The 24,813-nt window shown below is 42.3% G+C and overlaps 1 protein-coding gene across 5 annotated transcripts in view; it reads left to right on the forward strand.

Annotated features, from left to right (window-relative positions):
- Nucleotides 1-272: 272 nt before the first annotated feature.
- Nucleotides 273-24,813, forward strand: part of LOC139577218 (semaphorin-6A-like) — a 102,277-nt gene continuing 77,736 nt past the window's right edge. For all 5 annotated transcript variants that reach the window (XM_071404171.1, XM_071404172.1, XM_071404175.1 and 2 more), the window contains exon 1: nt 273-708. The gene's annotated coding sequence lies outside the window, so the exon portion shown is untranslated. The remainder of the gene's footprint in view (nt 709-24,813) is intronic.

Raw genomic sequence — 24,813 nt, forward strand, 5'->3', positions numbered from 1 at the left:
CCCCAATATTGTTTCTGACACTTTGTGTGCGAGCCAGAAAGGGTTCACTTTTCCATATGGGATAAATACAGTTGTAATGTTGTTGTTTCTCTTTTAAACTAATAATACAGCCTACACAATCATTATATTTTGCCATTTAGCCTATAGTAGTTTATTTTTTGAATTGTGTATTTTCGTTGAATACCAATGTAAATTCTAAAAATACAGTCGTCCATAAAGTGGCACCCATGAAACAAAAGATCCTGTTTCACTAGCACACTCCAGTCTAGGGCGTATAGCTCCTCCCTGTGTGTAGCGGGTGACAGCTGGGATCGCTGTGCACTAGTAAGAAGGCTTCATCTCGAAATAGGATGACCTGCAGCTTTTGTAGCGGGACTGAGTTCGCTTTCCACGAATGGTTCGGAACCCTCAATTGTTAGTTATTGGGTGCCAGGTTGTCTTGCTCAGTTTTCTCAAAGGAGTTTTTAAAACCGCTGGGTTTCAAGTGGATTTCCGATGGATATTCCGATTTGAAGAGTTGTGTAGGCTACAAGCGCGGCATGTAACAACAACAAAAAAATCTCAAGAGGTTTAGAAAAGTAGCGTTTCGCATAGTTTTTTTTCGAAATGATCATTGTCTGAGCTGCTTTATGAACATTATTTTTGAATGGATTAATAAAAGGACGAACGATACATTTACCCCAAGGCATTTCCATTCATGAGCTGAAGGTATTGTATTTTTATTCTCTAACTTTATGTGCATAATAGTAGCCTATTTATTTGGAACCTATGGCTATAATGTTTTGCCAATCACTACTAGGACAAGTGCACAACTAGGCGTCTGCAACAAGGTAACTAACTATACGTCACTTCAGTAACTTTATAATTATTTATTTCTGTTGCAGTTAATGAATAACAATTCATTGGGAAAATTTATAATTATTTCGTAAAGATAATAGTTATTTTGGCAATTTAAATATGTGATGTTTGTGCGTAAATACGTATTCACGCGTATTTATCCAAGCTGTTTCAGGTCCCTTCCATTGCATTTAGAATTACTGCGTGCTTGCAAAGCTTCAGAAATGAGCCTATATGTTATTATAGACAACTCTGTGACAATTTTGCCAGGTGATGAAAGCGTTTATAATTTCAACGCCTGTCATTTATGGATACTAACTCTCCGTTGCTTTTAGTGTGCTGTGAACTGATAGGCTACAGGACTCAGCATTATAAACTACTTGGATAATTTGCTCTGTCCTTCGTTGTTGGCCCCTCCATGGTAGCGTAATGTAGAGATGCAATGCTCATGTGTGAGAAGACAGACAGGCATTTCAATGTTCAGTGTTGGTAAAACGAATATATCACCTGTGTCTTTCCAGGTGGAAAATACGGTATTTCAATGTATAGGCCTTTATCTGTCTTCAATACGAATCATACATTATTTATGGTTGTGGAGTTAATTGTAGCTATTTCATTAATTTCGTTTCACTTTTATCTACCCACAATTCAGACTGAAATGTCTTAACTGGTGTAATATGGTTGTAGTTACATCACTTCTCTCTCTCTCTCACACACACACACACACACACACACACACACACACACACACACACACACACACACACACACACACACACACACACACACACACACACACACACACACACACACACACAGAGAGAGGGGAGTGAAGCATTGTCCACACAGGGTTTGTTGAGTGACTCCAGGCTTTAAAGGCCATTTCAGGGCGGGTCACTGTTGTAATTGCTCCATTGGGCACACGTGTTATCAAATATGTTTTACATGTAATGTATTTCCTTTCGAAAGGGATATGGCTGGTGCAACATAATGACTTTTCCCCCTTTGTTCAACCTAATATATAACATAAATATAACAGAATATTTCATGTTAATATAACACATTTTTTTCATTTTGCTCCATGTTGAAATTTCTCTTTGACTTTTCAAAAATTCTTAAATTGGGTTAGAAGCAAATAAATAAATTGCCTGTAAATCAAAAAAGTTTGTTCATTAACATTAAATAATACCTTTAAACACAATCTTTACAAAAAACATTCACATTTGTGACGCATTTAGGGAACTAGGCATATGTCACAGGTCACTACTTCACATAAATTACAAGCTTAGTCATTTCAAATTTTGCTCTACAAGACCAATTTGAGCCGGTCAGTCACATTTATTGACCACAATATTGTAACCAAATGACAATCATTGTATCAATGGAAACCTTAAGTTTAAACTTGTATAATGAATACAACAGAACACATTAACTGGAATGACATTCACTCTCACGGATGGCCAAAAAGAACAAACTGAAAGCCACGCCCCCAATAAGCCATGCCTCTAACTCTTCTGATTGCCCCCAATGCTACATTGCCCCAACCGCTATACAATGAGCATGCGCATTAGGTGTCGAAAGCAATTTAGAAGCATTCATTAATTAATTATTTTTTACCAAAACATAACGTTTAATTACACCATTCAATAAAAGCACTTCAGATGAACAACAGCGCCATCTCACTTTTTACAGTGATATACTGGAAGCTAGCTGTGTTTAGGTGCAGTGCAGAGGCCCCATGCAACACCCAGTGCTGCTAACACCTCGGCTCTCTCAGCCATTTCTCCCTCTCTTCAACCAGTTTGAAGACGTCTGGCTTGCTGTATTTGCAAAGGGACTCTAGTCAAGGGATGTTTCTCAATGTGTATAGATGCTCCATGGCCTGTGTGTTGATTACATCATAACAATGAGGAATAGGGCTAAATGCCTGTGAACAATAAAATATATATATATTTTTTTTTACAGTAATATGTGATATTTGAGAGAATTACTTTTAAGATGAGAGGGTCTTGTAAAAACACATTGATAGGAAAAAAGTATATAATCCATTATTTCATGAAATCACCCCAAAAAATATTTGATGTGTTTCCATCCTCTTCACTAGCCCATGGAGATAAGGTCTAACAGTTAAGTTGAGATGAAATACTAGAGAAGATATGTACTGTAGGTAGGCTATCCGTGTGTGGAATACAATCCAGTATTGTTACAGTGGTGCGCAATAATCCTGGAGCCATTTTGAAACACCTGCCATAAATGCTAGACTGTTTACAAGATATACACGAAAAGCAGATCATGCTGCCATTGATGTATGTGTACATGTGTGCCTGTCACTGTGTGACTAACTACCTTTGGAGAAAGCATAGTTTTTTTTGTCACGCAGTAAAAAGGGGAAATACAAAACATCAGCATGCATTGTGGGTAACCACTGTTTGGAGCAATGCTCTGTGGAGCATTTGATCTGCAGCTTCCTAACAATAGCAATGAGGTTGGCATTGTGTGTGACTGATGTGGATTTGTCACACTGGTGTGCTTGTATACGCTGTGCAGGGGTGTAAGTTGGTATTTACATTTGTCAGTCAAGGACAGATAGATGTGCTTGGTATTGAATAATTGATAAATGGCGTGCCTATGTGAAATGAATTGCACTCAATTACGCAAAGCGAGGCCATGTTAATCATTGATTCAAATTCAGTGTCAATATGGTAGGTCGAGTAGAATTGTGTATTTATGCATATTTTATGATTGCATGTTTAATTCATGTTTATCCAGTGTGATTTAGAATTTATTGTAATCAATTAAGAGTGTATGAGAGCATTACAATCCTCACACTCATCAAAATGTGATTTATTTATGATATATATATATATATATATGTACACACAGTATATTAGAGCATTGAAAATTATAATTGTAAATTATGCTTCAATCATCATCATCATCATCACAGCTTTCATTGCATTTTATTCAGGCTCCATTAGTAGTCCACTGATAGCAGAATCATATACATTTTAATACCATAATCCTGTGGGGAAATTACATCTCATATATAGGATATAGGCTATGTTTCAATGTGAACATTAACCGGTTTTCGCTCTAGCGCCTTTCACCTTTTTGCCAAATGGAAAATTCTAATTTTGTGTGTCTGTGGGGATATTTTCTTCAAAAACTAATTTTCCATGAGCGTCTCTCTGTGTGCCTCCTGCTGATAGAAAATGATAAACACCTAGCATCCTCCAACCACCCCCACAATAGAATGGTGTCATACTCAGATGAAACCAATACCGTGCTGGTGTTCACAAGCTGCATGACATTTAGAGAAGGTTTTCTTCCGCTCATCAGTCCCCTTATTGCAAATATCATGACATCATGTTTTGTGGGAAAGCTCCACTCTAAGGTGAAATCGCATCCCGTTATATTAAAAACCTGACCATTGATCTGACAATAATGAATTAAATGAAATGTATTTGGTTGTGGGAGATATGGTTCATTCTGTTCTGTACATTATGCCTCATTTCAAGTGTACTGATTTGTTAACATCATTGCTGTTGTAGCTTAGCCTCTGTTTCTCACCTTGCATTAACACCCCAGGCTCTCAATACACTATATATGTTTTTTAATTAGTAGGCCTTGTGTAAAATTCCCTTACCTTAGACTCATTAAATTAACATAATTGAGGGCATTTTTAGCGCCAGAAAAGCCAAAGGCTTACAGTATGAAGCTTTTGGACAGAACCTCTAAAGTCAATGGCTGAATTGGCAGACTGTCTGTTGGCATGTTCACTGTTGCTCTTTGGCAAGACTTTGTTTATGGAAATGTATTAAATGAAATTGTGATGAGAGGAGAGTTGACGTAGCCAAACTGCTTGCATCATAGATGTTATCAGAGATGATCCACCTGTCTCTACAATGGGGTTTTATTGTCTGCAAACAAACTAGAAACTGTCTTAAATAGACAAGTGTTGATAAGGGTCTAATATGATGCCAGACATCACATAGCATTTGGTATGTAAATAGTTAAATGTTTTGAATGTTTACTGTACTTATACAGGTAAATGGCCATGAGTCACAAACGCTGCTCGCTGTGAACACTCATTATGAACAACTGTGGCTTCCGGTTATGGTTAGCTCATTGGCTGCTTCCAGTTGTGGTCAGCTCTCATTGGCTGCCCATGAAGTATGCATTGATGCTCATGTAGGACTACATGGTTCTACAGCAGCCTGTCCTGCGGGTGTTCAATGACTCTTTGTTGAGGGGGTGTTCCATGATCCTGTGTTGAGGGGGTGTTCCATGATCCTGTGTTGAGGGGGTGTTCCATGATCCTGTGTTGAAGGGGTGTTCCATGACTCTTTGTTGAGGGGGTGTTCCATGACCCTGTGTTGAGGGGGTGTTCCATGACTCTTTGTTGAGGGGGTGTTCCATGACCTTGTGTTGAGGGGGTGTTCCATGACTCTTTGTTGAGGGGGTGTTCCATGATCCTGTGTTGAAGGGGTGTTCCATGACTCTTTGTTGAGGGGGTGTTCCATGACCTTGTGTTGAGGGGGTGTTCCATGACCTTGTGTTGAGGGGGTGTTCCATGACTCTTTGTTGAGGGGGTGTTCCATGATCCTGTGTTGAAGGGGTGTTCCATGACTCTTTGTTGAGGGGGTGTTCCATGACCTTGTGTTGAGGGGGTGTTCCACGATCCTGTGTTGAGGGGGTGTTCCATGACTCTTTGTTGAGGGGGTGTTCCATGACCCTGTGTTGAGGGGGTGTTCCATGATCCTGTGTTGAGGGGGTGTTCCATGACCCTGTGTTGAGGGGGTGTTCCATGATCCTGTGTTGAGGGGGTGTTCCATGATCCTGTGTTGAGGGGGTGTTCCATGATCCTCTGTTGAGGGGTTGTTCCATGACACTTTGTTGAGGGGGTGTTCCATGATCCTGTGTGGAGGGGATGTTCCATGACTCTTTGTTGAGGGGGTGTTCCATGATCCTGTGTTGAGGGGGTGTTCCATGATCCTGTGTTGAGGGGGTGTTCCATGACCCTTTGTTGAGGGGGTGTTCCATGACCCTGTGTTGAGGGGGTGTTCCATGATCCTGTGTTGAGGGGGTGTTCCATGACTCTTTGTTGAGGGGGTGTTCCATGACCCTGTGTTGAGGGGGTGTTTCCATGACTCTTTGTTGAGGGGGTGTTCCATGACTCTTTGTTGAGGGGATGTTCCATGACCCTGTGTTGAGGGGGTGTTCCTGACCCTGTGTTGAGGGGGTGTTTCAATGACCCTGTGTTGAGGGGGTGTTCCATGACCCTGTATTGAGGGGGTGTTCCATGACCCTGTGTTGCGGGGGTGCGTGTTGCCTGCGTCGCAAGGCCCTCTTTCCTCCTTCCGTGCCGCGGTGTGTGCCGGTGAATCACAGAGAGGGGCGTACATCTGTCCCCCTCCCCAGGCCCACCGCGATTGGCACAGCATTTCTCATCTATTAATCATGGAGGCTGCTCTCTTGTTCGGTTGCCATAGTTTCAGGGTCTGAGATGGTGTTGGGGTGCCTGGAGAAGGCCAGGAGAGATTGCAGCACTCGGAGCAGCCTCTCTACCTGGGTGTGTGCTTGAAGAGGCAAAATGGTTTGCAATTTCATCTCAAAGCAGTATGCTCCCTCTATAGAAGGATGAATACAATTTAAGGAGGCTTTCCCAGTAGAGTTCACACCTGGAATCATGTGTCCTTCACTGAAGAGGCTGAAGCTATGTCTACTGTAAACCAAACAAGCCTTATTGTCCTTTGTTTACAATGGGTGACTCAGAGATAGAATTGGCTTCCACTATTACACAGAATGTGTTTGGAGAGATTGATGTTGTTGTCTTGTTATTTTTTTTAAAAAGTGGATGTTGGGGAATTTCGAGGAGACCACTTTCCATTATAAAATGTATTTTTTCTATCAGTATGTTGAGATGATCAGTGTTGAACATTTATTTTTGAACTCCTCTAAGATGGACTTTCTTGGTCATGTTATACCTCCCAAAGGAGTCTGTAATCTCTGCTGTCTTGTAATGATTTAATGTGGCCATATTGTTGCTGTGCTTCATCACATTACACCTTGCCAGTGGGTCTTTTCAGTGGAACTAGTGCCTAGTGGGAAAATCAGTCTCTAATCATGGGACTTTCTTCATGGCCTTTCATGTGGGCCACATTAAGAAGAAAGGACCTTGTCATTGTCAGTGCCATTGGGCTGAAATCCAAGCCTATAGGGATTTAGATGCTGAAATTCTCTCATCTGGGTGACCTTTCTGGAGGGAATCATACCATGGGTTTACAATGGAGAAATGGGCTGTTTGCTCAACTTACCCATGTAGATGTTTTATGGTTTTGAAGTGATATGATTGTAGACTCAGTGACATCATCTTGTTATCATTCCCCAGTGCAGGTGACTGGTGTGGGTGCAGGGCTGCTGGGCTCTAGAAGGGTTAACTGACAACGTAATGAAAAGGATGTTGGCGCGTCGATGGGGCAGAAGTGTGTTATCATTCTGGACGATCACATAGGTACCAACAATGACATGAAGCTGCCATGTGGGGAATCGCAGGTGGCTCATTTCAGCCCGTTGGATCTTGTTATTGATATCACGTCTTGTTTTGAGGTGTTTTAACTGATGACATGTCAATGCTAATATTGCAAAACATTTGATAGCTAGCTAACCAACAACTGCAACGATGTATTTAAGAGTCAACAAGTGCTCATTGTTCAAATGTATTTATGTTTTCAATACAATTTGGAAAGGAAATATAGTTTATATGTTGTCATTAATCCTTTGATTCTAAGCCAAACCGCCAGTTCTGCTCCACGGTTAAATAACCCACCCGTCTATTGTAGGTATTGATATTTGTGTGGAGAAATGCACCTTGTGTAAAGTGATATGTGATTGATGTTACTCCCAAAGGCCAGGTCTATCTCAAAAGCTTATCAAAGCACACCCGTGGTTAGTAAGTGTTATTTAATACATCAGATGGCATTTGTAATGCCCTCCCAAGTCATGTCAACTTTCAGACGAGGACAGAGTATTTGCAATAGTGCTTTATGAGGTATTTCCACATTTCTAAGTTTACCCATACGAACGCAATCTCAGCAATTTACCAGTTGTACAATTGGACTACATGGTTCTACAGCAGCCTGTCCTTGTGTAAAGATACATTTGTAAAACTAATTGACAAATAGATTTTTCATTAACTCTAAAGACTGTTACTAAAGACATACAAGAAAAAATATACACCACAAAAAAATTTATTCACCATCCTTCAAATCTGGGGGAAAAACAGGTCTTACTACTAGGGCACAGTTGTTGGTAGACTACATTAAGAGAACCGCCTGAACCCCCCTCCAATCAGGACAAAAAAGTGAACAGTAATACCTCTGTGTGTACATTTATGACATATCTAGTGAACAAATTGCAGCCATGTGGCGTGGTCATGTGACTGATAGTAGAAGCGCACGACCACAAGGCCCCCATTGTTTCAGCACTAGTTCCTGCCTGTCCGTCATCTCATGTGGAGCGGTGGGCTGGGAACACTTATCATCACTCTCACAGAGGCCACACAATGCCCCCTTGCTCACGTTTCACTCATCCAAGAGAGGAACAGCTAGGTTCCTTGGCCAGCCCTGATTAAATGTATGGCAGCGGATGCTGTATTGCTTCATGCATAGTGATGTGTTCATTGTCTCAATTCTAATTTTATTAGTCGCGCTGCACGTTTCATTCATGTCTTTACATCCTGTGTACAACCGACAAAATCTGCTCTTTATTGATAATGCTGCTAAGACAATTCAACGCTAGCTGATTTAATTGGGTTTGGAGACAGTATTAAGATGCATGGCCCTGTGGGTAGTCTACTGATGTAGCAGTCAGAGGGAATATGGTTTGACTTCCGAAACGGTCAGATAATCTGGTAGACCGAGCATTCTGTCATTTGTTTTCTTCCCCATGCTGTTTAAATAACAGTTGAAACAGGTTCCTCAACGACAGTCCATTCTAAGTAGCTAGTGAATTAGGAAAAATTACCATCAGCAATTCATTAGTCACCCTCTCTTAGGTTACGGTGGGCTCCCCTGTCAGCTGATTATTGCATGTTGAGCTAATTCAAGGTAACCAGAGAGGAAGGGAGGAGATGATCTCCAGGCAGCACAGCTCCCGTTCATCATCTGACCTACATAAGAGAAGATTGTTGTTTCTGGAGAACAGTACCTCTCTCTACCACTCCCTTCAGGGTGCTGTGAGGGTTTATGTCCCTCTGAGGTGCAGCCTGCCTGCGTCCATACTGGGTTTGTGTCCCAGTGCTAGCTAGCTAAATTCCCCTGCATGGTTCATATAGGGAGATGTTATCTAAAGCAAACACCATTTCATGCAGCCTCTGCAGATAAGATGGGTCGTTGCTGTTAAATAGTGGCGCCGTTGTGCAGTCAGTAATTTCTCACGCTAACAGGTGAATGTCTTAATGTGGCCTTGTGTTCCACAGGCTGGCTGCTCATGACTGTGGCTGAGACATTGGTAAATGGTCTAAGATAACGGACACTGTATTTAAGGTGACGTGATGTTGAATCAACGTTTTCACTTCCAACATATTGTTTTGATCATTGAAGTAATTAGCCAATGATTGGTGTAAGAGTTGGCCATGTTGTCACTCCATGTCATTCCATGAAAGCGGAGATTAATTGAGTTACTGATTTCCAGTAGTTTGATGCTCCTTCTCATTATTTTCTGGAAGTCATCTGCTTTACAACTAATATCATCCTAGAAGTCTCACCTAGATGTAGCTACTGTATCTCAGGAAAATCAGCTACAGTATCTCTTAGGAATGGTTGTGTTTGTTGGAGAGTAACAGCCAACCACCAGTCTAATTACAGGACCCCATATGTCTCACCTCCACCATGAGTATAATAAGACGTGACTTTCTATTCGAGTGCTCATTGCTTTCCCCTAAGGCAGTGTAGACAGTTATTACTGCATCACGGTAATTTCCATGGCTGTAATGCTGGACTAATTGCTAGAGTAAATACTACCTCTGTATCGGTCTACAATATTTCCTGAATGGAAGTGTGAACGGCGCGTGCCTCTACTCTTTCCCCACAGTTTTAGTCTCTAATTCTCCTTGCCACCATATTAAAATTGAAGAGAGCTTGTTTAAGTGTAATTTAGTTTTGTTTAGTTACATTTATTTGCACCAAAGTAAACAAGTGATAAACAACAATACAGATTGAAAAAAAGGAGGTTGGAAGCCCAAGGGCTGGCTTTACAATCAGTACAAAAATAGAAAAGGTTTGTTAAAACAGATAACAAAACCTACTAATTATAAATGTATAAATGAATTGATCAATAATCACAAAGTATTTGTTTAGTTTAAATGTGTGTGTGCATATGTGTGTGGGAGAGTTAGTCTTCATGGAGGAGATTACTGACAGTCTGACCCTCAGTCTTCACTTTAAGTTATTTAGGGATGATGATGTTTTGGCAATGTGAAGATAAGAATTCCAGAGTATGGTACCTCTGTATCTGATAGATAATTGACTATGTGAGGTGCAGCAGTGGGGAGGGTGAAGGTTATCACAGTGTGTTATATACACTACCGGTCAAATGTTTTAGTACACCTACTCATTCAAAATCAAATCAAAATCAAATCAACTTAAATGTATTTATATAGCCCTTCGTACATCAGCTGATATCTCAAAGTGCTGTACAGAAGCCCAGCCTCAAGGGATTTTATTTATTTTTACTATTTTCTACATTGTAGAATAATAGTGAAGAAATCAAAACGATAAAATAACACACATGGAATCATGTAGTAACCAAAAAAAGTGTTAAACAAATCAAAATATATTTTATATTTGAGATTCTTCAAAGTAGCCACCCTTTGCCTTGATGACAGCTTTGCACACTCTTGGCATTCTCTCAGCCAGCTTCATGAGGTAGTCGCCTGAAATGCATTTCAATTAACAGGTGTGCCTTCTTAAAAGTTAATTTGTGGAATTTCTTTCCTTAATGCGTTTGAGCCAATCAGTTGTGTTGTGACAAGGTAGGGGTGGTATACAGAAGATAGCCCTATTTGGTAAAAGACCAAGTCCATATTATGGCAAGAACAGCTCAAGTAAGCAAAGAGAAACGACAGTCCATCATTACTTTAAGACATGAAGGTCAGTCAATATGGAAAATTCCACAAACTTTTTAAGTTTCTTTAAGTGCAGTTGCAAAAACCATCAAGCGCTATGATGAAACTGGCTCTCATGAGGACCGCCACAGGAATGGATGACCCAGAGTTACCTCTGCTGCAGAGAATAAGTTCATTAGAGTTACCAGCCTCAAAAATTGCAGCCCAAGTAAATGCTTCACAGAGTTCAAGTAACAGACACATCTCAACATCAACTGTTCAGAGGAGACTGTGTGAATCAGGCCTTCATGGTCGAATTGCTGTAAAGAAACCACTAATAAAGGACACCAATAATAAGAAACTTGCTTGGACCAAGAAACACCAGCAATTGACATTAGACCATTGGAAATTTGTTCTTTAGTCTGGAGTCCAAATTTGAGTTTTTTGGTTCCAACCACCGTGTCTTTGTGAGACGCCGCGTGGGTGAATGGATGTCCGCATGTGTATTTCCCACCGTAAAGCATGGAGGAGGAGGTGTTATGGTGTGGGGGTGCTTTGCTGGTGATACTGTCTGTGATTTATTTAGAATTCAAGACACACTTAACCAGCATGGCTACTGTACCACAGCATTCTGCAGCCATACGCCATCCCATCTGTTTTGGGCTTAGTGGGAATATAATTTGTTTTTCAACAGGACAATGACCCAACACACCTCCAGGCTGTGTAAGGGCTATTTTACCAAGAAGGAGAGTGATGGAGTGCTGCATCAGGGGTCCTGGCCTCCACAATCCCCCGACCTCAACCAAATTGAGATGGTTTGGGATGAGTTGGACCGCAGAGTGAAGGAAAAGTAGTCAACAAGTGCTCAGCATATGTGGGAACTCCTTCAAGATGGTTGGAAAAGCATTCCAGGTGAAGCTGGTTGAGAGAATGCCAAGAGTGTGCAAAGCTGTCCTCAAGGCAAAGGGTGGCTATTTGAAGAATCTCAAATATAAAATATATTTAACACTTTTTTGGTTACTACATGATTCCATATGTGTTATTTCATAGTGTTGATATTTCACTATTATTATTCAATGTAGAAAATAGTAAAAATAAAGAAAAACCCTTGAATGAGTAGGTGTTCTAAAACTTTTGACCAGTAGTGTAGATTGATTTCAGAATTAAGCTGGAAGAATCCATTGAAGGGTTTAGGTAAACTATCTGAGAGGCAGGAGTATTTGTAGATGAAAGTTCATAATTGCCGTACATTAACGTCGTAAATAGACACGATATTAAGTTTCTTAAACAAAGGTGCAGATGGAGCCAGGTAATTAGAGGAGGTGGCTAGTCTTGCACATTTCTTTTGTATGATGAGTAATTTGTGTAGGTAGGAGGCATATGTACTGCGGTTGGAGGAATATTGATTGTTCCCAATAGAATGTTAGTAGAATCCAGGGTGCTTTTTATAGCCATTAGTAATGATTATTTATTCACTTGGATGCATTGTATTACATCTGGTAGGTTATTGAGCTGCCACTGAGATACTAATCAATGAAAGCATTAATAGCCCTGTTTGTCCTGTGCCTTCTCACTCCCCCAGAGCCAAAAGCTTTGACCTAGGAACTCATGAGTTGTTCAAATGGACAATTATGTTTTTTCATCGTCATGTGGGTTGTCATGAGAATGGCCTTTCCCTAGAAGACTATAACATTGAAATAGGCCCAAGAGCACATCATTATACAGAAGACTTGAGTTAGGAAAATAAAGCCTAACGTACAATTGAAAAAGCAACTTCAAGTTTTACTTGAAAATACTCACCAAAAAATAAATATACCTGTATCTTTGTATTGGATTACATGGATAAAGAACTCCATCCTTAGTTTCTAGAGTTGGGCTCTCAAGTTCAACTAGATGCCAAATAAAGCCAGTGACAACACAAGGCTTTTATGGCATTGTGATGGTTGAAACTTAAGATGATGAACCCAGTTATAGAACAGTTGTTGTTGCTGTTGTGTTAAAGTGCCCTCTGGGTGGTGTAGGGCATGGGCTGGGTTTGTGAGCCAGGGCTCTGGTATCTAAGGGGTAGGGCATGGGCTGGGTTTGTGAGCCAGGGCTCTGGTATCTAAGGGGTAGGGCATGGGCTGGGTTTGTGAGCCAGGGCTCTGGTATCTAAGGGGTAGGGCATGGGCTGGGTTTGTGAGCCAGGGCTCTGGTATCTAAGGGGTAGGGCATGGGCTGGGTTTGTGAGCCAGGGCTCTGGTATCTAATGGGTAGGGCATGGGCTGGGTTTGTGAGCCAGGGCTCTGGTATCTAAGGGGTAGGGCATGGGCTGGGTTTGTGAGCCAGGGCTCTGGTATCTAAGGGGTAGGGCATGGGCTGGGTTTGTGAGCCAGGGCTCTGGTATCTAATGGATAGGGCATGGGCTGGGTTTGTGAGCCAGGGCTCTGGTATCTAAGGGGTAGGGCATGGGCTGGGTTTGTGAGCCAGGGCTCTGGTATCTAAGGGGTAGGGCATGGGCTGGGTTTGTGAGCCAGGGCTCTGGTATCTAATGGGTAGGGCATGGGCTGGGTTTGTGAGCCAGGGCTCTGGTATCTAAGGGGTAGGGCATGGGCTGGGTTTGTGAGCCAGGGCTCTGGTATCTAAGGGGTAGGGCATGGGCTGGGTTTGTGAGCCAGGGCTCTGGTATCTAAGGGGTAGGGCATGGGCTGGGTTTGTGAGCCAGGGCTCTGGTATCTAAGGGGTAGGGCATGGGCTGGGTTTGTGAGCCAGGGCTCTGGTATCTAAGGGGTAGGGCATGGGCTGGGTTTGTGCGCCAGGGCTCTGGTATCTAATGGATAGGGCATGGGCTGGGTTTGTGAGCCAGGGCTCTGGTATCTAAGGGGTAGGGCATGGGCTGGGTTTGTGAGCCAGGGCTCTGGTATCTAAGGGGTAGGGCATGGGCTGGGTTTGTGAGCCAGGGCTCTGGTATCTAAGGGGTAGGGCATGGGCTGGGTTTGTGAGCCAGGGCTCTGGTATCTAAGGGGTAGGGCATGGGCTGGGTTTGTGAGCCAGGGCTCTGGTATCTAATGGATAGGGCATGGGCTGGGTTTGTGAGCCAAGGCTCTGGTATCTAAGGGGTAGGGCATGGGCTGGGTTTGTGAGCCAGGGCTCTGGTATCTAATGGATAGGGCATGGGCTGGGTTTGTGAGCCAGGGCTCTGGTATCTAAGGGGTAGGGCATGGGGTATAATAAATGATCTGCTGGGACATGTGCTGGGGGCCAGATATCCTAGTGGTCAGAAACGTGTCTGATCCTGTGGAAGACAGAGCGGTCATGTTTCCTTTGTGTTGTTGGAGTCATATGTCTGCTAGACCTCAGGCCTCATGACGTCCGAAAACGCTGCTGGACTATCACATGCATGCAGTATCGGAAATGGTGTATCCATATATGGGACATATATGAACATGTTTTTGTCAATGGGACTAGAACTGATTACAGTTGTCAACAGATTGTGTTTCCACCTGCCCCATAGGGTTAGGGTTAGAGTTAGGGTTAGGGTTAGAGTTAGGGTTAGGATTAGAGTTAGGATTGGAGTTAGAGTTAGGATTGGAGTTAGAGTTAGGATTGGAGTTAGAGTTAGGATTGGAGTTAGGATTAGGATTGGAGTTAGGATTAGAGTTAGAGTTAGGATTAAGATTAGAGTTAGGGTCGGAGTTAGGGTCGGAGTTAGGGTCGGCGTTTGGGTTAGAGTTTGGGTTAGAGATAGAGTTAGGGTTAGAGTTAGAGATAGAGTTAGAGTTACGGTTAGTGTTTCATAGGCCGGGATGTAAACTAGAAGTTGATCACAATAACCTTCAGCAAACTTCTGCACAAAACAGATCAAATGAATAGATAAGACAAATAGACCTGTGTTATGTATAGGGCCAACCACATGATATTTCCTGTGTTCAGTTTCAGTCAATATGGATGCTGTTTGATGTAATGTGGTGGATCATTGTGTCAGAGAACTGATATGATAGAGAATCTGAAATAGGTTGTGGTATTGCATTCACCTCTATGTCTTCTAGTGAGGAAAAGGAATGGCATTGTTACATAAAGAGACATTTCTCTCTTTGCTGTTGCCTGGCCTCTCAGTGTGCTGTATGGTAGGTAGTTAATTCTGTGTGTGTATGAGGCTCCTGAGTGTACCTATGCGCGTGTGCATATCTCTGTGTGTGTGTCTGTGTGTGTGCCCCCTGTGAAGTAATTGTGCTTGCATCCTGCTCATACAGAGGCAGGGCACTCATTGTACACTTCAAATAACAGGGTTTGAGTACTGACAGTTTTGGCCCAGTGGAGATTTGTCAAGGTTATACATTATTCTGCAGTTTTCATATGGTAATCGTTTCCGAACTTGTTTTTCAAACAGAGTTGTTTTAATGAATAAAGTAGTCATTCATTGTCTGCTTCTGGATGGAATGTGACAGCCTGTACTGTTTACAGATGTAGGATCTTAATTTGAGCCAGTTTGCAGGAAAATAATATTTAATGGACATTTTGTAGGGGTTGATACATTTTTCATAAAGGAAAATCAAGTCTGAAAATTACAAATTGGAAATGACAAACTTCAGAAGCATTTTTTAAACCTCAAATACACTACACGTTTTAAATGTCCTGCATTGTAGGAAAGTTATCCTGCAACAGGGTGATCAAATTAAGATCCTACATCTGTAGGTGGCTTAATTGACCATAGAGGTTGAAGGGTAGAGAGGAGAAAGGACGAGGATATTTCATTATAGCCCACGCTTCACTGACATTTCTAGTTCATATAAAACCCATTATTTTATTGGTAAACACAGAACAAGAGATGGCTTCCACTGAACTTCCCTCTTTTAATGAGGAACATGTCAAGAATTATCATCATTATAATTACATTTCTGTTGAGTTCCTATTTACTGTACACAGTAGCCATTACAATGACGGGGTTGAGGAACATTTGAGAATGCCTTTTTTTGTGCCATTTATAAAAGCGTTGTAAATGAGTGTGTGTTCTTCATCAAGGGAGACATCTGTTTATGTGAGATTTCCTAATCAATGTTATTAAGTCATATTTTCCTGAAACCGAGAACACTGAGTGACCCCATTAGGTTTTGTTTATAACACTGAGTCCAAAGTGGATGGTTGTCATAGGTGTATATGTCTATGGGAGATGTCTATGTCAGATTAAAGCTTTTCTGTAATGGCTGCAGAGACCAACTAAAATGCAAGGTGCAAGGCCACAGGAAGACTGGCAGTCCTCCTCCTTCCATCTGTCTCAACCAGGAGGTGGCCTGTAATCAAAGATGGCGACCGGTGATACCAGGTTTTCCATTATTTGGGTTAGCGGCACCCAATCTCTGTAGCTATTTTAAGGCACCCATGAACTTCCTATGCTGTGGGAACATTGAGTCATTGATGTATGGCAGCCAGCTCTGACTGTGGGGACCCACAAAGTAGCGGTTTCACCTTCATATTACATGTGAATCATGGCCAAAACGTTTAAATTACACCCTCAACTTCATGTGGCCTTCTCAACTTTTTTACTCAAGAACTCTGTTGAGTTTGATCATTTGATAATGTTGAATTGTATGCACTCTGAATCTACATAACTCTCTCTTTATATTCAGGATGGTATTTCTCTGGCGTGTTGACTAAAACTAGGTTTAAAATGCTCACTGACTGACCAATGGTGCATTAAATAGCCTGCCTGAGCACTGTTGATTATGAATAACTAAACCGTATGTGCATCACTTACCGTGAAGAAAACTCTTTCTCACTGAGGGTTTTTACTTGTCAGTGATTTGGAAGGGAGAGGAGACTGTTTCTGTAATGACTTTTACAGAGGTTTATTTCCCTCAGAGTGGTACACAAAGGCCTGGAGTGTGGTATCGTTTTGGGTGATTCCACTGGCAGGAGAGTTAGCCTAGCAACAGTACCAGCGACATTTCCACAGTGGGAAGCCAGCTCTGGTGGAAGAGACCTCATGTCCAGATTTGGCCTGCATTCCAGACACTCCAGTTTAAGCCAATGGTCAGTCTGAACTATCTGGCCAGAGGTTAAAGAAGCGAGGGAATGAATCAAGGTTAGTCCTTGGGTCAGTTAGCATGTGGGTGTGGGTGGCTGTGCATAACGCCTGTATAAAAGTAATCTATATGAGATAGAAGAACCATATTTCAAGCTCCACCCTGTGGGGTTGTAGATATTGCTATAGTGGATATGCATATTGAGGAAATTCTCTGGAGTTTTATGGGGAACAGACTGATGATAAACTGCTCATGAGGCTATTGTGGATATTGTAGTAGGACTGTTCGTGGGAGGATCTGGAGAATCTACAGAGATAAATAAAACTGCTGCATTGTAGCAAAATGATGTCTGAAATGTACAATACCAATAAGAAGGATGCAGCACAACAACAAACATGGTCAAGCTTGAATGTAGAGTAATGGCTAGTAAGACATTCAGTGAATCCCAAACCATCCGCTTGCCCCTACCAACTCTCTCGGAGGGCCCTCCGTTGTCACGTGTTGCTGATGGAAACTCTGAGGGTGACTTCCAGAGAGTGGCGAGGGGATCAATAAACCGCTCAACGTCGGGAAACACTCGTGACTTGAATGAGGCAATTCATGTTCCACATTTAAATAATAAAATAAGCATGACACTGAAATGAACAAATTCCCCCTGTCCTTTTACAAGATAGAAGCCCCAGTAACAGTTAAACATTTAATTTGGTATTCCATTTGTTACTACATGTGTCAAACCACAAAATCAGACATGCACGTGTCATATAATTAGGCACACCTTCCCATTATTTTTTAAATTCAATTGCGCAAACTCCAAACATATCACGGTGCATGTTGTGATACCACTTCTCTCTGGAGCCTGCAGCCTCGATGGTCGAAGTGGCTATCAGAGGGTCTAGGTTTGACGTCAAATGGCCATAACAGCTGTTGATGAAAGACCACATCAGTTTTACTCACTCTACACATCACATTATTTGTCTCGTCCATGTTGTCCATCTGCAGGTTACGTCCACCAACACTTGTGGCTTTGCTTATTCAGATCGGGATTTTAAGACAGTGTTGTTGTTGTTAGTGTGACTTGGTGATTGGTGGGGAAATCCTCTTTAACGGACCTGGAAAGCCAACATGCTGTGAGACATGGCAACACAAACAAGGTATAGCATTTCATAACCAAGTGTAACTATGGTAACCAGACATATGCTGACCATGTCGTAGACTAGAAAACCTCAGGATGCACTGTTTGATATCACTAGCGGATGACAGTTAGGCTCCATAGGCATGACGGAGGTTATATGCGTGGACTGTTTGGGGGTCCCTCTATTCATTGGCCATGTCACCCCATGGGGGTTGGCTAATTGGTCGCCCCGGCTAGCTCCTTTTTGTTCACAAAGGCGTCGGGCCCCATCCGTGGCGGGAGTTAGAGAAGGGCCACATGGGGGAAGAGGGAAGCAGGTTTCCCTCTGCTGGGAATAGCCCGAGCCGAAGGGGGTCTTGCCGGTTTGGGGGAACAGATCCTGACAGTTGTTGGCCTCCACAAGTTATCCCTGACCCACATAGCCACCCATGTGTGAGCCGTTTCTTTACAGAGCTCCTCTCTCTTGAAATTGAATTATGGGTGTTCCTGAATCTCCCTCCTTGTTTCTCCACTGGGAGCCAGAGGAGGCCCCATGTAGGCTGACATTGCTCCCCCCGACCCATGGACAATGAACTAGTTGGCTCCGCCAAGCAGAAGAGTGCTTCACTCAGGGAGAGAGTATTGATTATTCTATACGCTGAATGTCTTCAGCTGCGCTAGGATACAGGGAGAAGTCGTTATTGCTGATGAATCATGGAATTGTAGACGTTAGTGGGTCTTTAACATACTCTATATTGATTACACTGGGAGAAGAATAGCATGTTTTCTGAGGATAATGTGTTAATTAGCACCTGGTGTCTGAAAGCACAGTTAGAGACATTGCGCTGCTGGGTATTGCAACGCTAGCAGCTCCAAGAAGGGAAACATTGAATGAGAAAAAGGTTAATGTTACTACTGCTGATTTTATGCCTTATGCTTTTTCATCCGTTTAGGAGTCATTGCTTGTTTTGTGTGAAGAAGCTGATGAAGTAGTCTTGATACTTTATCTTAAAGGCATAAAGACTATGAATGAGTGAAATGTGAGCAATGAGTAGGTCATGGATCATTTAGAATTTCCCTCTTCTCCATTTGGCCATGATTAGTGTTCAATCTGAACGGTCTGAAAACATATCATTTGTGAACGACTCTAGTAATTCAAGTGTCAACATATACCCCCTCAACCGCCTCACCACACACACACACACACACACACGCACACACACACACGCACACACGCACGCGCACGCGCACGCGCACGCACACACACGCACACGCACACGCACACGCACACACAGACGCACACGCACACGCACACACACACACACACACACACACACACAGACGCACACGCACACGCACACGCACACGCACACAGACGCACACGCACACGCACACAGACGCACACACACACACACACACACACACACACACACACACACACACACACACACACACACACACACACACACACACACTAGATAACCCTCTACTACACACACGCACTGGACAACACTGCAAGAATATGTACGGGTTCCACTCTGCTGTACATCTGTGGGCTGACTCCTTGAAGAAGTCAGTCACTCTTCTGATGTTGCAAAACATCGACAGACAGACAAAAGTATAAATTGAATGATAAAGGCTGTTTGATTTCTACAATAGTCTAAATGTTTTTTGGGGGGTTATGTTTTTGGGGGTTATGTTTTTTGTTGGTTATGTTTTTTGGGGGTTATGTGAAGATCAAATCATTTATAAAGGACAGTAAAGAGATGGTATCACTCTTATCGCAAAGAAGCATAGAAGGGCCTTTTTTCTTTTTAAAATACATTTGTTTTCAGTGAAAATATGGAGGTTATCATCACAAACACTTTTTCATCTAGGAGGATCTTGCCCTACTGTTTCCCAGAACACACTCACATAGAGCGCACACATATTCAAACATTCGCTTGTGCACACACACACACACACACACACACACACACACACACACACACACACACACACACACACACACACACACACACACACACACAGTAGCATGTCATCAAAGGCTTAGAATTAAGCTGTGTGTATGCTGCTTCCCCTTCACTGGAGACCATTTTTGGGGAGGAAACCACATGAAACAGCCTGAGCCCTCCCACTCCTACTCGGCAGCCATTATAAGATTAGACAACTTTACTGGATCTTATAATCAGTGATGTCAGGCCCAGATGAAATGCCCAACAAAATGCTTTTTGATATCGCACAAGAAGCCAGAGCCATATGCAGGTCATTACAGACCCTCAAAACCAGCTGCCGTTTCCAGACCTGACTGAAACTCGAGCATAAATTACCATATCATTACCATATCAGAGATCAAGACTGGTCTGACATCATGTTTTCAAATTACTCAGAAAGGTTGTTAAAATGCTAATTCAACAAAATGGCTAAACCCTCCGAGAGGGATACAGTTTCTAACATTTGCAAACAATTCCTTACCTCGTCTTCAGGGCGAGGGATGTAAACTAGAGGAATTGACTGTGCTATTCCTCTTTACCCTGTACGAAAAGCTGGCTAAGCTTCATAATCTTGTAATTACAAGGTTGCTAGTGGAAATAAGCCATTGAAGGTTCATGTCCTTCCTAACACAATTAAGTGAATATTCTGAAGTCTGTCCTTTTTGTGGAGAAGGAGCTTATAGATGAATGTTGGGTTTTTATCATCAATTACCTTTTTCCTGGCGAGCTAACTGAGCTGTTTGTTGACTCAAAAGTTTATTTTCCGTGTTCTAATATTTGATTTATTCTGATGATGTTTTGTAATGTCTATGAATTATGCAACATTCTCTATATCTCTTGGCAAATTCATATTATGTATTTTTGTTATTGCCTTGAGCACTTGCTATACAAGTTAGTCAGTTCTATACTGAACAGCGTAAGGGAAAAAATATAGTATTTCTCAAGCTCTGACACTCAGACGTTGCCGCCAAGCGTTAGAATGACATCATCAGTAGTGGACAGATCCTGGGAAAGTTCACTGGCAGGGCTGTTCAGAGCTACTGTATATCGTGGCAGGATAAAGGCAAATGGGAATCCAGCAGGGAGGTGGCGCTGACTGGAGCACAGGGAGTGCTCTGAGGTCATGCCATAGGGGCCATCCCGTGGGGCCCACCCTGAATGCACTGGCAGCCATCCTCACCACTGTGGGGCGAATGCCAGATAGCTGGGTCCTGGAGACACCACAAGCCTTGTCCAATGAATGGCTGCATGTTAACTCTGTCCTCTCTCTCTCTCCATGGCCTGATTATGAACGGGGTGACGGGGGTAGTGGAGCTCTCAGGGAGTTCCTGTGTGGTAGAGGGTAGCAGGATGTAAGGAATGTGTCCTCTCAATAGGGCGTTTAGAAATGTTGTCTTTACAGGTTAGGGTAACACTTTCTATGAGCCTCCTGTGTGAGATGTGTTTATAATGTATTCTATTACAGACATTAAACCAAGATATTGAACCAAATCTGTATTGGAATATGATTTTCCATTCCTCTGAGTAAATGACAGTAACATGCACAACGTTGTACCTACTTGTGTTAATTGAACTCAGACTTTTCTGGTATTTATTTATTTGCACTTCCACGCTTCCATGTTTCAGTGTGTCTCTTTGTTTGGCGTTAAGTAAACATGAGTGTATAGACTGTATGTCCCATGTGTCCCCCTCCTCCTCCCAGTGACAGAAGCACATTCCCAGTGATCTCGTTCGTTCATGCCATTGGAGCAGTGTAATGAGTTGTAAACAGCAGAAGCCCCGCTGGCTGTATTTCATTACACTTTTGGCATGGTTGTGCGGGCATTTTGATTGGAGCTGCTCTCAATGAGCTTATGTCAGACCTTGATTAGATGGCGAGCTTGCCGGGCAGCTAAAATAGTTAATCTGTTTCCCGCCCACCCCTCCGCAGTAGTTGACTGCTGAGGCCCGCCCGATAGATTATTTTCTGTTGTCCACTCCTTGCTGCCTCTCATCACAGTGGCTACTGTTTCCATTTCCTTTGATATAGCCATCTAATAGGGCCATAAGACATAACCATATGTTGCAAATCCACTCCTAGACTGGAGGATTTCTCCACCATAGTTATTTTCTCTCAGTCGCTACACCATGCCATTAGAATGCATCACGTCAATATGCCACGACAGACTTTACAGAGGCATCATTTCGAAAGCTTGTCTTCATGAAGGTATGAAATGTTCGAGAATGCCGCTCTGAATGAGTTTGTATAAAACTGACAATTATCACCTAGAGAGTGGCAGAGTGTTAGTTCTAAATGGGAAATGTTAATTAATTCTGACTTTACGGAGGTGACCTAATCTCGTACAGTTGAATAAAGAGCAGCTGCTTTGATTTTCAGTGCTGGCTAGAGGGGGGGTTCTGTTCCCACCAGATAGAGACACATCTAGAGTAAAGCTTTCACTAATCCCCTCAATGAGCCACTCCAAGGAGGATTCACCTGAAATGCTCAGTACTGAACTATGGTTCTGCATTGCTTAACATTAACATGCAGTGACTACTCCCCCCCCCCCCAAAAAACAGTCTTATTGGAATTAGTTTTCACTGTGTCCCAAATTGTTGTCTGCCTCTCTTTCTCTTTCAACATCACCCTCTTTAATAGGAAAGTAATTCACGTCAATCAAAGTAGAGTAGGATATCTCCTACATTAAATCAAATGAAGTGTATTTAGTTTGGCCTTAAAGCAGTCATAATATTTGAATAGTACAAGAATAATGTGTTTCTAAAGCTGACAAGTAAAATAAGTCATGTTGACAAAAGATATGCATTGCTATGCAAATACCCCTTCACTATTGCTCAGTATGTGCAAAGCCCCAGAAAGAAAATAGCCTGGTAACTCCAAAGGAGTGCTCAAAGCCAGCGTGAGTAAAAGACTTGGGCAGGGTATTAGGCCTTAGTATTGTCTGCCATGGGGGCTGATTGTCTCCAGTATTAAATGCAGAAACAGTTAAATGGTTTAAGGCAGAGGATGAGCAGGCTTACGGTCTTAAGTCTTAGTGCCTGACACCGCCAGTAAAGCAGACAGATTTCATTGTTACTCCTGGATACGAGACTTGTCCTTGGGTTAAGCGTGATGGTGGTATGGTGTGGGTGGTGGTTGTATAGGTAGTGGTTGTATAGGTAGTGGTTGTAGACTGTAGGTGGTGGTTGTATAGATACTGGTTGTAGACTGTAGGTGGCGGTTGTATAGGTAGTGGTTATATAGGTGGTGGTTGTAGATTGTAGGTAGTGGTTATATAGGTACAGGTTGTGTAGGTGGTGGTTGTATACTGTAGGTGGTGGTTGTATACTGTAGGTAGTGGTTATATAGGTACAGGTTGTGTAGGTGGTGGTTATATAGGTGGTGCTGTTATAGGTGGTGGTTGTATAGGTACTGGTTGTAGACTGTAGGTGGTGGTTGTGTAGGTGGTGGTTGTAAAGTTGGTGGTTGTATAGGTGGTGGTTGTAAAGGTGGTGGTTGTATATGTGGTGGTTATATTGGTGGTGGTTGTATACTGTAGTGGTTGTATTGGTACAGGTTGTGTAGGTGGTGGTTGTATACTGTAGTGGTTGTATACTGTAGTGGTTGTATACTGTAGTGGTTGTAAACTGTAGTGGTTGTAAACTGTAGTGGTTGTATACTGTAGTGGTTGTATAGGTGGTGGTTATATAGGTACAGGTTGTGTAGGTGGTGGTTGTAAACTGTAGTGGTTGTATACTGTAGTGGTTGTAAACTGTAGTGGTTGTAAACTGTGGTGGTTGTATAGGTACAGGTTGTGTAGGTGGTGGTTGTAAACTGTAGGTGGTGGTTGTATAGGTGGTGTCTGTATAAGTGGTGGTTTTATAGGTGGTGGTTGTATAGGTAGATGATGTATACTGTAGTGGTTGTATAGTGTAGGTGGTGGTTGTATTGGTAGTGATTGTAAAGGTGGTGGCTGTATAGGTAGTGGTTGTGCAGGTAGTGGTGTATACTAGAGGTCGACCGACTATGATTTTTCAACGCCGATACCGATCATTGGAGGACAAAAAAAGCAGATACCGATTAATCGGCCGATTTTTTAAAATGTATTTGTAATAATGACAATTACAACAATACTGAATGAACACTTATTTTAACTTAATATAATACATCAATAAAATCAATCAATTTAGCGTCAAATAAATAATGAAACATGTTCAATTTGGTTTAAATAATGCAAAAACAAAGTGTTGGAGAAGAAAGTAAAAGTGCAATATGTGCCATGTAAGAAAGCTAACGTTTAAGTTCCTTGCTCAGAACATGAGAACATATGAAAGCTGGTGGTTCCTTTTAACATGAGTCTTCAATATTCCCAGGTAAGAAGTTTTAGGTTGTAGTTATTATAGGAATTATAGGACTATTTCTCTCTATACCATTTGTATTTCATATACCTTTGATTATTGGATGTTCTTATAGGCACTTTAGTATTGCCAGTGTAACAGTATAGCTTCCGTCCCTCTCTTTGCTCCTACCTGGGCTCGAACCAGGAACACATCGACAACAGCCACCCTCGAAGCAGCGTTACCCATGCAGAGCAAGGGGAACAACTGCTCCAAGTCTCAGAGCGAGTGACGTTTGAAACGCTATTAGCGCGCACCCCGCTAACTAGCTAGCCATTTCACATCGGTTACACCAGCCTAATCTCGGGAGTTGATAGGCTTGAATTCATAAACAGAAGAGCTGCTGGCAAAACGCACGAAAGTGCTGTTTGAATGAATGCTTACGAGCGT

This window comes from Salvelinus alpinus, chromosome 5 (assembly GCF_045679555.1).
Source record: "Salvelinus alpinus chromosome 5, SLU_Salpinus.1, whole genome shotgun sequence".
NCBI classification, from domain to species: Eukaryota; Metazoa; Chordata; class Actinopteri; order Salmoniformes; family Salmonidae; genus Salvelinus; species Salvelinus alpinus.